This window comes from Columba livia, chromosome 2 (assembly GCF_036013475.1).
Source record: "Columba livia isolate bColLiv1 breed racing homer chromosome 2, bColLiv1.pat.W.v2, whole genome shotgun sequence".
Classification (NCBI taxonomy): domain Eukaryota; kingdom Metazoa; phylum Chordata; class Aves; order Columbiformes; family Columbidae; genus Columba; species Columba livia.
In genome coordinates, this window is record NC_088603.1 from 80,709,681 (window position 1) to 80,726,124 (window position 16,444).

The following is a 16,444-nucleotide window of genomic DNA, read 5'->3' on the forward strand; positions in this document are numbered from 1 at the left end:
CAACTTGCTGTACTTGTTTTTGTGAGAACAATATGCAGAACAAGAGAAAGGTTATTTCATCCTCTATCTTTAATTCAATTATATACTAAAACTCATTGTGTACTTCAAAAATAAATTAACTCAAGATGTTATCCTGTTTTCCATCTGCTGCATTTCTCTAAATGTATTTCTTTCAGTCCCGGATCAGTTTAAGTGATTTTTTTTTTTTTTTTTTTCCGATCAAAAGCCATAGGCATTTTTTCTTGTTTGTTGTTTGTTTGTTTGGGATTTTTAAGCCTCTGTTTCAGAAATTGCCTCATAAACCATGTGATTATTATTATTATTTTTTATTTTTCCTCTTTTTTTTCTCTTGCATGAAAAAACAGCCAGCAAGATGCAACTAATGGCTATTTTGTACCTGTGTTGCTGTAGCTTGTGTTTCAGCATGCTTTTATTTTCATCTGTGGTCTGTGTCTTGCCTGAAGAAGATGTTGTGTGATTATGGAGTCAATGATCAAAGTACAGTTGCATCATTGCCTCTTGATACTGAGAGGCAGAAAATGGCAGAAGAGGGTACTTGAAATAACCAGGTATTTGGTTTGGATTCACCTGTTTTCCTCAGAGGTAGACGTTCCCTTACAAAGTTTTTTTTTTTTCTTCAGTTTGATCAGCTGCTGCTGCAAGATGTCGACAGTAATATTAGCCACGTCAAAGAAAATATTTGAAATGTCTTCATAACGCAAAATGTTTCCTATCTGCCTTTCCTGATATAAGTACATCTGTAAGATCAGAAGAAGCAGTAGAATAAAGTTGTGCAGATTTCTCCCAAAATCTAAATGAATCCTGAATTAGTAGCATAGCTGAGCATTTATGGTAAACTAATAAATCACAATTACACCTGGTCGATAGGAGCTCAAGGAAAAATGTTAATGAACAACACTAGTTACAAAATGAGGACTGGTCAGAAAAGCTGCAACACATTTGCTAGAGAATTTAAATACTCTAAGATATAATTGCAATGTCTAACTTTGAAATATAAAAATACGCATTTATATTCAAAGTATTGTACACGGAAACCAATCATGTTTTTATGGAGTTAAGAGTAGTTTCAGACTTTATCCAGGAGACCAAAGAAAGTGACACAATTTCCTTAAATATGGTAGACACAATTATATTTTGTCAGGCTTAGAGAAATCTTTTTAACCAAGTTTAAATTGTGATTTGCAACCTAAATATTTGTCAAGAACAAAGTAACTCAACATCAGTGATTAAAATATTGCTGATGTTAATTCTAATTGTTTTGCAGACATATTATCCTCTTTATGTGACAGGCTTAAACAATTAAATTCAAACAACTTAGGCAGTCCCCTACTTTGCATCTAACACTGAATGAAAAGTACTGGACTTCTTAGGCCTGCGTTAAAATTAGTTTACTTTCTAACATTAATTTAAATGTGCGATATAATACCTATTATTTCTCAAAAAACTAACAACATGTTTAAAAATTAGGAAGCCCTAATGCTATGTCTATTTTTTAATCTCAATCATAGAGGTTGGGCTTATTTAGTCGGTTGCTTTTTTCAGTTCACTATGTAAATGATATTTCTCATTAGCAAATTAGCTGGTTTTATTCAGAGATTATTTGGGGGCTATTTTAGTATAAGATTTTCTTCATATATGAATCTTTATTACAAATATGTTTGTATAGATCATGTTTATGTTATTCTAATTTTACACTGATATTTTCTTGTAATTTCTGTGCCTGCATAACTTAGTTTATAATCTTTGTATTCAACAAATGAAAGATTGAAATCTTTCTCTCAAAAGTCTCACTTTCCCTCAACTATGTTGATATATTTATATAAGTATGTTCATATAAGCTGTGTAAATTGTATTCTTTCTAAAATGCAGGAGTTTAGGTAGGATTAGTTAACCTAGTATCCACTTGTTTGCTTTCTTTCAAAATGTTTTTATGTAGTAGTCGTACTTTGTCTTGTAACTTTTTCAGAAATTAAACCATAAAGTGAACAGATAGAGGCAACATTTTCTTTAGTGATTATGGCAAATGATACTGTGTGACGTTCCTTCACTCAGAATGCAGTCATAAAACAGTCGCGGACTTCCCTGGAGCTCAGGTCTTGGTTTTAGCAATAGGACTGTAATCTGCTCACCTGAGCTCTGCTTTTAATATGTTCTTTGAGCCTGGGCAAACCACTTATTCTTGTCTCTGTATTCCTCTATGGGATGTATGTAGCACTTGTACACCTTACTGCCTTCATAGACACAAAAATTGAACAGCTGTTTAGTTTTCAAATTAATATAGCGAAATCAAGTGTTTATATCACTCAGATAGTCATCTTAACAACAACAAAAAAAGGTCAGTTGAATGCCATTTCTCTGGTGTTTAGTACAATCGGTCTTAAGTCCTGTGTAATTCGTGTTAGCTGATGTTTGGGGCTTTGACTGTAGTTAGTAACTGAATAAAATCTTCCTTCTCAGAGAAGAACACCATTTTTTAGGATCCTGATTCATACATTTAATTGCTTGTCATTTTATTATGTATGACTTCAGAGGATTCTAGCTGAGTCACAGCTAAGAAATTCTATTTTTCATAGTAAACAGAATTTACTGGTAAAAATATAGAAGCTGCTTTGGGTTTCTTTGTTAAAAGAAGTTGAGGTTAAAAAAAATAAAAAGACTCATTTTGAATAAGTTCACATACAAACATAATTCTTACACCTGGTTTTCCTCCTTGGCATAAGGAAAGTTTTATATTGATGAGAGAATGTAGAACTTTTATATATAACTGTTGGTTTCTTAACATCAGTTAAGATAATATAAGCTGAAATATTTGAAGTTCTTTTATCTGTTATATTTGGGTAGTAGGCTACCAGCACAGGCTCCATGCAAATTACTTGTTTCTATAAGTCACTCAGCAAGCTATCTTAGCAACTTTAATTTCAAGCTAAAAATTGGCCACCCGTAGGAGAGTGGGGCACAAAGATCCTATCTGGATCTTATCTGCATCTCCAAAGCAGTGAGGAACACTCTGTTAAAGTCAGAAATCTTATGTGGTTTGAATTATATATTTGCACTGACTGTGCATCCTAAGGGTGACTCAACATTTTTGTATCAATCAGATCCATTTTCTGAGAAAGCTTGTTGCTATGTTAAGTTCCTACTCTCTTCTCCCTTTGACTGAGATACTCTGTATCTCACTGATGATTTTAATGCATCCCAAAAGTGAAGTATCGTGAATTTTTAGTTCTTTTTTTCTTTTGTGAAAGAAGGCACCTTGTCTGAACAGCAAGTGAACTTAAAGGTAGCAGTGACATCTTTTAATTTATACTAACTTACTTTCCTAAAGGTAAATGACTTACAACATAGAAGGGTAATACCATAGGTAAGCAATTAAGGCGTTAAGAAGTTGTATATTGTCATCTTAGCTTCTTATTTCTAAACAGCTGTATGTTTAGCTATTAAAATTTGTAAGCACTGAGCTACCGTGTATAAGGAGGAGAAACTAAGTGGATGTTAGCTATCACTGAGGTGTTTGAAAGAAAATAGTAACATAGAAAAAACCTCCAAGTTTAGTAACTAAATTATGCGGTCCACTGACTTATTAATTTAATAGTAATGATGACCTCTCATCATAGAGTTTTATTTCGTTCTAATCTGTTTTAGAAATCTGTGTTTTAGTTTTTAGTAACGTACTTGTTTGTTACTAGTTTCCATAAAATGAAAAAAAAAAAAGTACATAGAAACCATTAATTCATCTAAGACATTTTGAAAGCCACTTTACTCCACTTAGATTAAGGTCTTTCTTCCTCAAAGATCTGTTTTCAAATAAAATCTTAAGTGTGTGGCTTTTTTTGCAGGTGATAACCACAGGTATTTCCTCTTTGTTTATCTTTGAGGAATAACACTTCTACCTATCACCAACCTAATAAAGGCTTCTACACTCTTCTCAAACACAAGTTCTTAAAAGGAGGATGTTTCCTTTCTAAAGTCTCACTACCAAAAACCTGATAATTTCCAGTGTGTGTGAGAGTAAATCACTATTTTCTCAAATACATGGATATGAACAACTTAATAGCTAAAAATTTTGTGACTAAGTGTTCAATAACGTGAATTTCTATATGTACTTTAGATACTATAAAAATTAGGAATACTTGATTGAGTGCAAATAAAAAATTACCCTGGTTAGATGATTCATATTCCATTACAACACTCTGGCTTGTTTTTAACATGCTTGGAAAATATTAGTTTATGCATTTATGCTACTTATAGCATTTAATGAATTGCAACATTCACTAACAAAAATCAATAAATTAAGGACAGTTATAGAGAAGTGTAAGTAATAAAAAATTTTTTCATTTCCAGAGATAAGTTAGAACTGAAATACAATCAATGTATTTAACATAATTATCGAGGAAAATACACAAGTCTGCAGGTGAGTCAGCTGATGTGGTGTCAGCAGTGTGGATGAGAAATTTGAAACTAACTCTGTTAGTTCTCTTTTCAGCCAGATGACCTCACAGTGTTACATCAATAAGTAAATAGAATTTTTATTTTATGTATTGGAAAACTGAGGTACAGAAAAGAATAACTGGGTATTCTTGGTACCTTTTCAAGCCTGTAGTAGAGTGAAAATAGAAGCTGCACCAAGTCCTCTCTCTTGATGAAGTGAAAATAAAATAGTTCTCATCCTAGAATTGAAGAAGTAAATTTGTTCTGTTGAGTAAACTTACTGGTTCTACTAAAATCCAGAAATACTTCACATTATTTGACGCTTTGTTTCATGCAGTAAACTACGTTTCGGATACCACATGATTTACATTAACTTATCACCAATTGTCCTTGATTTTCATTTATCTATTTATGCACATATGACAACCAGTATGAGAGGTTAATATTAGGTAATTAAGGTAAAAATTTTCCATCTCTAGTTTGACACTTCAACCCCAGATTTAGGAATTTAATGACTCAATATAATACATTTTGATACCTATGAATAGCTCTGATATCTGTGATAAGAAATCATGCAGGACCTTATTATTAGTAACAGTTTTTTAAATGCTCTCCTGAACCTAGAAGCCTGGTATGAAAATAATTAAGAAGCAGATGGAAAGCAAATTTTCACTTCATATGTCTTCAGAACAGGCAGAAAAACTATAAATCATATCCTAATAGAATATAATGTAGAAAGTGGAATTCTGAGAGGTGGGACAAATCCAGACTTTCTGCAGCACCGAAGAATCTCTGGCAGTGTCTTGCCATTTGTTTATGTTTCTGTCTCTAGTTGAGTGCTAGGTTAATCGTTGGACTTGATCTTAAAGGTCTTTTCTAACCCAAACGATTCTAGGATGCTATAACAGCAAATTATTTGGAAACAAGGTAAGAATACTGCAGGACCAAGTACTCAGCCAATTTCAAGCATCCAGTCCTAAATTACTCCAAGAAGAGTCATCAGTGAAGGAGGATGAAAAATGTTCCGTTTCCAAATCATCATCTCCAAGAAGCTGCGAGATGAAATCCCAATGCTGGAACTGGATAACATCCCTCTGCAGAGAATAGACAGCCACAGAAGCAAGCTGAAGAGATGACAAAGGAAAAGGTGAAGCCCTTCTAATTAACGAGATGGCTTCCTGATGTCATCTTTCATAGGCACTTTCACTGGAGTGCTGGGAGGCAAAAAAGCAAAGCACTCTTCAAATCCTGACAAACAGAGTAATAACCAGACAGTAATACATAGGTTGAGGAATTTTTATTCTGAATAATTTATTCTAAATATCATCAAAATGGACAGCTTGTCCTACAAAATATCTTTTCTCCCCTACTGGTCTGAAAAGTGTTTAAATGTACTATTTTCATTAATAGGACTTATAGTTGTTAAAACGGTAAAATAAACAGTAATTGTTGGTGAATTCAGGAATTTTAGATCTCTCATGTAGCCCTGCAGTTCTTAATAATGCACTGTTTGTCCTTGCAATTACACCACCTTCTGTACTGTAGCAATTGATAAGTCACACCATGAATGTTTAATGTTTTTAGCACTTCTACAACATAGTTCTGTGACCCAACTTTACCCACAAGATACAGAACTTTTCCCAACCAAAGGAAGAGAGATAAAGTGAAGTCCGTGTGTCAACAACCATTTTGGGTTTCATTCGTGTGTAACACCTCCATTAAGTTTTAATCTTCCATTGATCTGTATCCTTCCTTTAGTAAATGAAAATTTTGTTGGCTTTGTGTCAGTGAAGAAGATACTGGTTGCCTTTCTTGTCAATTTGCATTGTCTTACAGCACTTTAAATGAAATATAAAGGTCACACAGTAATTCTGCAGAGAAATCCTATATGAAGCAACCATAAGGATCATTACATATGACAGGAATCCCCATCCCACAGGGAAATAACTCCAAGTAGACAAACTTCTGAGAGATACTGGTGTTAAAGGAAAACCCTTTTGCAATAGAAGCTGCCAAAATGTCTGATGTGCCCGCCACCAGCGTGATCCTTATGACGGACTAAATCAAAGCATTGAAAACTCTATTTAGTTTCCTCTGTAAAAGTCTTTAAAAAAGTTTCTTCTCAATAAAAGGAAAAACATGATTGAATTAAGTACGCATCCCATTTTACATATGTAGACACTAATGGGCAGCATTAGTGGTGTTTATCTTCTTAAGAAAGAAATAACTGAATATTTATTGGCTGTGGAAAGAAATGTGTGATAAAGCAAACAATCACAGAATTAGTGAAAGAGCAATGACTGGAAGAAATCCATTGCTGGGAAAAAAAAAAAATATAAGAATTTTTTTTTTTTTCTTCTAAGTTGTTTCCTGGAAAAGAACAAGAACATAGTAGAAAGATCTGTATATGAAGAATTGAAGAAATACATAGCTAAGTTTCTACCACTATAAACATGTATTAAAATTATGCAGTTAATTAAAACATGTGTTCTGATTCCAAGAGAATCTATGAATAAATAATTGATAATATAAAATTTGTTTCTATACATTTTCTTCCAAAGTTATAGATTTCATGTGATTATATTTGAATGTGTTAAAATTAATGAAAGCTATTCATTATGAAAGTAGGATGCTAAGTGGCATAAGTAGTGAAAAAGTATTTATACATGAAATATTTTATGATTCATGTTTTTATAATTCATGCAATAAAGATATAGCCTTGAGTACTAGCTTTTTTATGTAAAGAAATCAAAAATCAGTTTTTGGGAGGGGCAACCTTGGGTTTTTGTTATGGCTGTATACTGGGAATCAGAAGCTTTTATTTCTATTCCAGTCCTTTGTTCCCTAATGGCACAAACTGCAGTGAAACCTAGGTAGGCCAACCTGCTGGTGACTCACTTAAGTGAAAAATGTGCGTAATACCACTTTTCTTCAGTCTGTCTTGTTTGTTTAAATGAAAAGCTGGTTTTATTTTACTTGGTTGCCTGTTGTATGGTTGTACAACGCTTATGCTGCTACTCTAGTCTCAGTGGGAGCTTTTAGATACTATTGGCATACAGAAAACGTGTGTTTTTGTGGGGTTTTTTTGTTTGTTTTGGTTGGTTTGTTTGTTTGGGTTTTTTTGGTGTTTTGTATGTTTTTTGTGGGTTTTTTGTTTGTTTGTTGCTTGTTTTTCCCCTGAGATGTATTCTACCGTTCTTGAGAAACACATATGGAGGTAATTTTAGATCTCAAAAAAGTCTCTCCCTAGAAAAATAACTATGGAGGTGACTGTAAAAAAAAAAAAAAGAGTTACAGCATGGACAAGATTTGCTAATAGAAATACTTGAATTTAATTGTTGTTCAAGTGTTCAGCAATTCCTGACATTCTGTGCCACTCAAACCACAAGACTTACTGAGCCACAGTGCAGTTTACTTGAAGGCGGTGAAACGTAATGCACTAAATCATAATCGTAAATGATTAACTTGTGTGTCAACTTTATGGCACATCCAGCATCAACTTTGTTCTGCTTTACAACACCAAATAGTGCAGGTTGAGTAGATTATAGTCATCACCTAAACTGCATTCATAACTTTTTTTTTTTTTTTGCCAGAATAGCATTAAAGCAGTTGAAGTACATCCCACAATATCTCTCTACCTCTTTCCTGTCAGTCCTTCATTTTTCTTCCACAGCCACATCATCCCTCACAAAGGCATTGTGTATTCCTTTTCCTTATTATTATCATGTAAGTTACTATCTCTGTCCTTTTCGTTTAGCTCATCTGTTTTTATTTAACACTCTAACAGCAGTCCTGAAAAAGAGAGAAGAAAACATGTTTTGAAGTCACCCTCCCAGGGACCGAGAAGGACTAATGTCTTTAATAGCTGCAGATGAGCACCGATGTGCAGAAAGGGAGTTGATGCTGTCCTGGAAACATGAGGGAGGTGAGTCAAGGAAATAATTTTTCTGGAACTGAGGGTGCCAAACTACTGTAGCAACCACGTAACAAAATGATACAACGTGACAGTGAAGTAGCCTAACCCTACATCTTTCTATATACACACTATCATATGCACAACTTGTATGCCTGTATACTTGGCAGAGTTTTTTCAAGTTCATCTGAGTATTGTAATTTATTTCAAATAACATGTTTCTCTGTGGAGTGACAAATAACTTGTTGTAACTTGGAAAACTATAGTGTATTGGCAGGTGACTGTGGATGAAAAAAAATAATATCCTTTTGATAGACGATAGTGAAAGCATAGATATATTAAAGACATAATTAGTGATATTTGGCAAAACACCAATGGCAACATGTTGGTTTATGTAATTTTCCATTATATATTCACTTTTGTATCATTTTCTGTTTATCTAATGATCAAGATGGGGTATTTTCTATATAGGCTTTTTTTTTTTTTTTGTATTATAGCTGAATATTTCATACCATTTTTATTACCTGAAGCTCCTTACATTTCTTGCTTTGAATTAGAAAAAAAAATAATTTCACACGTATTAGTGAAAAACTTCATGAGCTGTAATGCATAAGGTCGTTAGATGAGGTTAAAGCCTGATTGACTTGATTCACATTAATTAATCTTGTGTCTTCACTATGTTCTTGTGTCCTGAGTATTCTCAGGATAGGTACCTATAACTTGACTATTTTCAGATTATGTGAAATACTGTGAAGTGAAACATTGATGTATAAATGTGATATAAAATATGATAATATGGCATAATGTGACTTTAGACTCAGATTTTGTCAGGAAAAAACAGTAGTTACATCAGACTTGATCTAAACTCAGTATCTTAGATTACATTGTTGCTTCTCTTGCCAAAGATCTGTTTTGATTAGTTAGCACTAATGGGCCGTTGTTTGTGAACTTCTGCCCAGGGTGAGAGTGATATACTGAACAAAAAGACCTTTGTAAGCTAGAGGCCACCTTATGTGTCAGCTCTTTCAAAACTGCTTAGTACTTTTGTTCTTTAACAAAGGGAACAACACAAAGTCTTTTGCATTGCCAGTATTAAGGAACAGCCAAGGTAAAGTTTCCTACAGATGATGAAGAAAGGTAAAAGGCTTTCTTTTTATTTCATAATGGAATTAGAGATTATAACTGTTTTAAAGTATGAGGGTTTTCCTATAGCTGAACCTCATTTTGTATGTATGACATAAGGTATGAAATTAGCTTTATGTTCCAAAGAAAGGTATTTCTAATTTACTACTTCTAGCAGACAAATGACATGGTTTCCTTCTTAAAATTCTCTTTGGAAGGACTTTGTCTTTTCCAAGTGTTATAAAAAGCCATTAGACTATGCTATTGTTTTGGTGATCCTGTTTAACAAAACGTTTTGTCCCTTCCTAGCATGTATAACATATAGAACATTTCTCTAGTTTGTGCACACATCATGCATTAAAACTGAGCCCTGCGTACCACCAGTAATCTATTAACACTCATGATAGTTGTGAAAACATATCAATGTTTCCTGCTCCTCTTTCTGCTGTGACCTTGGCTCCAGCTGCTTTCATTATCATGTTCCTGATGGAATAGACATTCTCACTGTTTCAGGTTGAGGAACCTAACTTTTCAGGATAATGTTAGACAAGCTGCTGTAAGATAGGTATAACCTGTAGGAAATTATAGGCCCAGGCCTACCACATGTATAAGAGAAAAAAAAAGATATATATTTGATGACCCATCGCTTCCTGTATGTTAGTAGTGAAACAGTCTGGGTCATCTCCAACATACACTTCCTTTCTGTTGCTCAGAAGCTGCTGATACAGGGAGATAATACCCACTGGTTGAAATGGGCAGTAGTCTGTACCTGAGATGACAGTTATCATCTAGAAGGTATAAAATATACACATGTGGAGGTCTCCCTAGAGTTCCCTTGTTCTTAGAGTCATAGAAACATTTTGGTTGGTAGAGATACTCAAGATCACGGAGTCCAACCATTAACCTAACACTGGCACTAAATTATGTCTTTAAGAACCTCATCTATATGTCTTTTAAACACCTCCAGGGATGGTGACTTCTCCACTTACCTGGGGAGCCTGTTCCAATGCCTGACAACTCTTTCTGTATGTGCTCGTGGATTGTAGAGGTAGCTTAGGAATCTCTTTTTATATATGCACACAGAAACATTTTATTAAGAAACCTTTTTAAAGATTTTTTTAATGTATTTATTACATATTTTATATTTACTATATCATTTAGTTTTGTTCTTTTCATGTTAGAAGAATCATAACTGTTATGGGGATCTGTATACCTGATCTAGAAAAGCTGGACTACCTATTAATTCTGTACTGGCCAGAAAATGACCTGCTGTGGCAGTCATATCTTGGTAAAATTTGCTCATGTTGCCACTGATTTAGAAGCGTTAGAACTGAAAACTGCTTAAATACTGTATGTTTTTCTACTTTTTCTCCCATCTCAGTTGTTAAATTCTGATTCATTGCAGTAGGATTTATCCTAGTTATAAAGTATTCTGTGTTTTAAAGTATTTGGGGATTCTTAAAAAACAATGTATTTATTAAGTTAGCTGAATTGTAAAATACTGTTTTGAATAAACTAAAACCACACACAAAAAAAATTAATTTCTAAAGCTGTCAGTAGGTTATTCTGTGTAAACACCACTTGCAAACAAGCCTGTTTGCTGTGTGGAAAGCAAGCAGCTTTCTGTTGAGTTTCCAAAGTCTTGCTGCCAAACTATGCAAGATCAGCTTTTTACTCCATCCTCTAAATCTACCAACAAACTATAAGCATCCTTCAAATGTAAACTACTATAAACTAATTGTGTCCTGTTTTATAAGGGGGAAACAGTGTTGCTTGGAGGATAATGGAAGATACAAGGTAATGAAATAAACCAGTATTTCACATTCAGTTGACTTTTTGCTGTGGTAAATAAACTATTACCTATTTATGTAAGCAGTTTGTAAGACTTGCAAATTTACTTCTGATGACTCTCGTGAGAAGAGGTGGAACCAGACACAACTTTAAAAATAAGCAAAATAACCATAGCTCTCTCTTTTCAGCTGTGAACAAAAAAGGTGTACAGCCTTCCAAACTCCTTTCTCTCCAGTACAGAGATAGTTAATTTATTTATCAATAACTGCATAACAGTTACTGTACTATGAAATGTGTGTAGAAATGAGTAAAACCTCTAAATAATTTCTACCAGAGATTAATTGATGATGTTGTCCAAAGGTGTGGTAATACACAAGGGAGGAATGGAGAAGTTCAAACATACAAATGGCTGACTGGAAAATACAAATAATGCATTTCATTTTTCTTCCCTGTCTTTTGCTTAAAACCAGACCTGAAGGTTTCTGGGAACAGAACAGGAAAACCTGAGCTGTGCACAGAAAGGTCCATATGATAATAAGATTTTACGGCAATGCAGCTCTACTGGAGAGAAAAAACCATCCTGGAAAGAATTCAAAGAATTTGATCTTAAGTTCTGCATCCAAAGTTAGCTTCCTTATGTTTATGTCTTCAACAGCTTAGCATCTAACAGGAATTACAGGACATTATTTAGGAGATTTGTATTCCTCGGAAGACACAGTTAGCATTGGCAGAAACAAGTGATCAATATAATAGTTCGAGACTAATATTGTATAGTCAATTAAATGCAGTTAAATGATGGGATAATAATTTTAAGGTTAAGTAGATTATTAGTCATAATTCTGATGTTATTTATTGTTTCAGACAAGCATATCCTTTCAGCTTTCTGTATTCCTTGGATTTCAGTTCCAGATATTTAGGAAACTCAATTGACCTCTTAACCCTCAATTTACTTCTTTCTTTTGTTTTAAAAATGCTTTCTCCTTTCATATTCCTACCAAGAGCCATCTGTACTGTTAATTGTTGTTATTGATTTTAAGCAGGCGTGTGCTCTTTGTTTAAAGATTGTCAAATCATAGTCAGAAAAGACAGAATTTTTGAAGGCTTAAATTCATAAAGCTGTCAGTAAATCAGTCCTATGACATTGTTTCCTCAAAAAACTTGCTCTATCTTTATTTAAACTTTGTTTCAATATTGCATAGTGTCAAGGTTTGATTTCAGGGTGACAATAAACTGTGACAGATGCTTTGTTAAACCCTTTCCTTTCCACCCATTCTTGCTCCCACCCCCTTCCCATTAAGTAAAGGTAATAGGAGGGCAAAGAGAGAGAAAGCTTGCAAGTTGGAAAAAATTAAAAATGTATTACTAGTGCTACTAATAATATAGAGAAAATAATACAAAATATACAAAACCAGTCTTGAAATTCCTGGCAACTCAGCAGTGGCTGCTCTGGCAGCAGCAGAACAGTCACCCAGAAGTCCTGGGTTTGACTCTGAAGCAAACCAGAACTGGATACAAAGCTGCAGGGTCTGTCACTAGGCCTCAGATTTTCAGGGATGGCAGGCAGGGTCCTTCCTAGATCTTGGCCATAGTCAAAGAAGAAAAAAAGGGATGAGATGCTCGTGATCTCCCACTTTGTATGGTGTTATGACATGGATGGGATAGAATACTTAGTTGGTCAGTTTTAGTCACCTGTTCAGCCCACTCCTCCTTGCCCCTCTCACTTCCGGGACATGCATTCCATTGCTATGTCTACCTGTTTCATATTGATAAGGATCGTGGCTGAAAACATTGTGGCAAAACTAGTTCGTTCAGCCACAGGAGATGACACATTCAGTATAGGGTGAACTGCTATTTACATATCAACGACAAGCTAACAAGCCACAGCCCAGGCCGGCTGGCAGATACTGGAGGTGGGGGCTGTGCCGGAGGGCACGTAGCTCCATCTTCTGATATGCCCAACTTGGAAAACAAAGAGGAAAAGCTGAGACCCTTCAACATGGCCCAGGACTTGTTGAGACTTGTTGATCTTTCGCAATCACCTCACCCCCTCCAGACTTTCCTCAGAGAGCTATAAAAAAGCCCACCTAAAACAGCAGTGGTAGGCAACCCACCACCCTGAGGACCGTCCACCCACCAGCCTCACTGCGGGAACTGGACCAGACATTGGAGGATGCTGCGCTCCTGAACTACAAACCCCAGCATCCTTGCAGTGGGACACCGGAGGCCATACATCATCATACAAGTCTTGTCATCCACACTGTGAAGCCATAAGAGTGGCTGGATCCCTCACCATTTTCTTTCTTCCTTTCTCTCTGTTCTTTCTGTATTTGGTTTGCTTATTGTACTGCTAATAGCATTTTCATTAGACAGTTGAACGCTAGAGTCTTACAGTAGGAACAATTTACACACTCCATTTGAAGTTTAAAACATGTTACTTCTAAATATTCTCAGTGTTCCAGGAAGGAGGATCATAGAATCATATAATGTCCTGAGTTGGAAGGGACCCACAAGGATCATCGAGTACAGCTCCTGTCCCTGCATATGACAACCCCACAGTTCACACCACATGTCTGAGGGCAGTGTCCAGATTCTTCTTTAATACTGTCAGGCTTGGGGACACGACACCTCCCTGGGGAGCCTGTTCCAGTGTCCACTACCCTCTGGGTGAAGAACCTTTTCCAAATGTCCAACCTAAACCTCCCCTGGCATATCATTCTGCCATGTCTTTGGGTAATGATTAGAACTGTTCCATAGACAAAGGACAGGATGATCTTACTAAAGTATTTGGCTTTAAACTTTAAAACGTTGTTTCAGGAATGACCTATACTATTTTTTTTTTTTTTTACTGCAAAAATGAATTTTTTGGGGAAAAAAAGAATAGATCAAAACAAGGAACTTACAAATTAAACCCTTTTGAAGCTCTACTGCAGTTGGTGGTAGCTTGAAGAGTTTTGCTTATATATACACATTTATTAGTTTCTTCTCCTGAAGTCCAGCATGAAACAGACAATTTCTTTTTATTTGATGTTAGTGAAAATGATAATACTTAATGGTTTCATTGTATTTTCTAAGTGCAGTATTACCCCCCCATTCTTGTCTGTGAAAACAGTAACCAATATATTTATATATATATATTTATTTTAAGTGTGAGTCTATGATTATATATATAATACCACATATCCATGATATAAATATCGTCTATACAAATATAGAAAGTGCAAAGGAAAGTTAATTTTCAAAGCTTTTTTGACATTTGAAATTATATAGCTATGTTAACTTGGCTAGTGTTCTCAGCAGATTCCCTGAAGAAATTCACACAATTTATATAGTGTTTTGCATACAGGAACTCTGTAAAACTGTGTAAGCATCTGTCCTTTCAGATGTTTTTGGAGACATGTTGAGCACTCAGATTGAATGCAATTACAGTATATACATGCAAAAAATTATGGACATGTTAAACCTTCTCCTGATAAGAGCTAAAGATCGGTGGTTTGTTTTTTAAGACTAACATATACATAGAGAACAAATAATTAGTGACTGTTCAGTGACTACTGGTTTTGAGATAATAAACTAACATTCTTTTCATTGTGTTTTTACCGAATATTGGGCTGCTGACTTTTCCTTCTTGCATAAATGAAAAGAGAACATATGTAGAAGTGTTCTAGAATTTAAATATCTGCCCCTTTTTCTAGCTGCAGGAACTTATGAGCCCATTCAGTACCATGTATTTTTTAAGCAGCAAAGAACCTGAACTTCTGCTGCTTTTTCAATTCTCACAAGATGAGTTTTTGGTCAGATGGGACAGACAAGGTCTAGCTCTCTTTTTTTTTTTTTTTTTTTTTTTTTCTCCCAAACTCATTATTCTTGTTGAAAATGGTAGGGATTAACTGCTTTGTTTTTGAAGCATTTTAAGATGTATAGTTGATAATGTACCTCATCTGTAAAATCACAAGGAAGTTCTGTACCAGATTAAAAACATGCAGAGAAAATTAGGAGTTAAAAGTATAGGTATTGATTCAACACATGGAAATATTTTGCAACTAGTTTAGAAAAAAAAAAAAAAAAAAAAAAAAAAAGAAAAATCCAAAGAGCAGAAAGAAATGTAGAAAGAAATAATACTGATGGACATTGCAATCAGATAGGATGTTGACAAGGGATTTTAATATAACCTCTATCAAAAAAAGAGAATTGTGATTTTTAGCTGCTTTCACCAATGCTATCAATTAGAGAAGCAGTAAAATATTTTTTAACCATGAAGTGTCTGTTGCAACTGGGTTGTTGCCTCAATTTTTTTACAGTATTCTACCAGACTGCTATTCATAAAATGGATTCGGGTTCAGAAAAGAGCTGTGACAGTAGAGGAATGAATAGTATCTGGAAGGAGAAAAATAAAAAAAAAAACTCCAACACAGGAAGTGTGCATTTCCATTCATTTCTAGGAAGCTCTTGTATACATAAATTATCAAGGATAAGCATGCAGAATTCAAATATTCAGATATCTTAGCAGATCAGAAATTGTTTCAGGTAATCTAGTTTTTATCATATGAATGCATGTGCAGAGGCACACACAGTGCATTTGTTCTAACAAGAATTGTAACTCATTATACAGAACAAAGTTATAAGAGTTATTTGGAACTCAATTTTGTTTTATGTAATAATTCATTCTCTACTGCCATGCTATATTTTACTTTATACCATATTTATATTGAACCACCCATGGAAGAACAGGTGGGCTTTTCTTCACAAACCTTTATTATTCTTGAAAATTCCTCCCCAGGAGAACTAAGAAGTAGTAACTTCATTTGACAGATAAAGAAATGGCACAATGCAAGATAGAAATCATTCAAGATATCCACTGATTTTGAATCTTGATCTGAAAAGAAAAAAACTTAGTATTTTCAAGTAATTTAGCATTTTGAGTAACATTTAATAACTTTGAGCCAGTTTAGTGACAGGCATGGGTACTTGCCAAGGTCTGTCAATACATTTTGTATTATTTAAAGAAATGCAACATGAAAATGATGGCCAATTATGTGAAATATTACTGGGAAAAAAACGTTGATTACTGTTGCACAAAAATTTTGAAAGAAACAACAGCAACTGCTTCTCCAGAACAAAGTACAAATGCCCATAGCTGTAATGCATTTTCTCTGTTTTGTGGGAGTTTTT

General features: G+C 34.5%; 1 long non-coding RNA gene across 1 annotated transcript in view; it reads left to right on the forward strand.

Annotated features, from left to right (window-relative positions):
- Positions 1 to 12,695, forward strand: part of LOC135578560 (uncharacterized) — a 60,954-nt gene extending 48,259 nt beyond the window's left edge. The window contains exon 3 of the long non-coding RNA XR_010470338.1: positions 8,237 to 12,695. This is a non-coding gene — a long non-coding RNA (uncharacterized LOC135578560). The remainder of the gene's footprint in view (positions 1 to 8,236) is intronic.
- Positions 12,696 to 16,444: the final 3,749 nt, after the last annotated feature.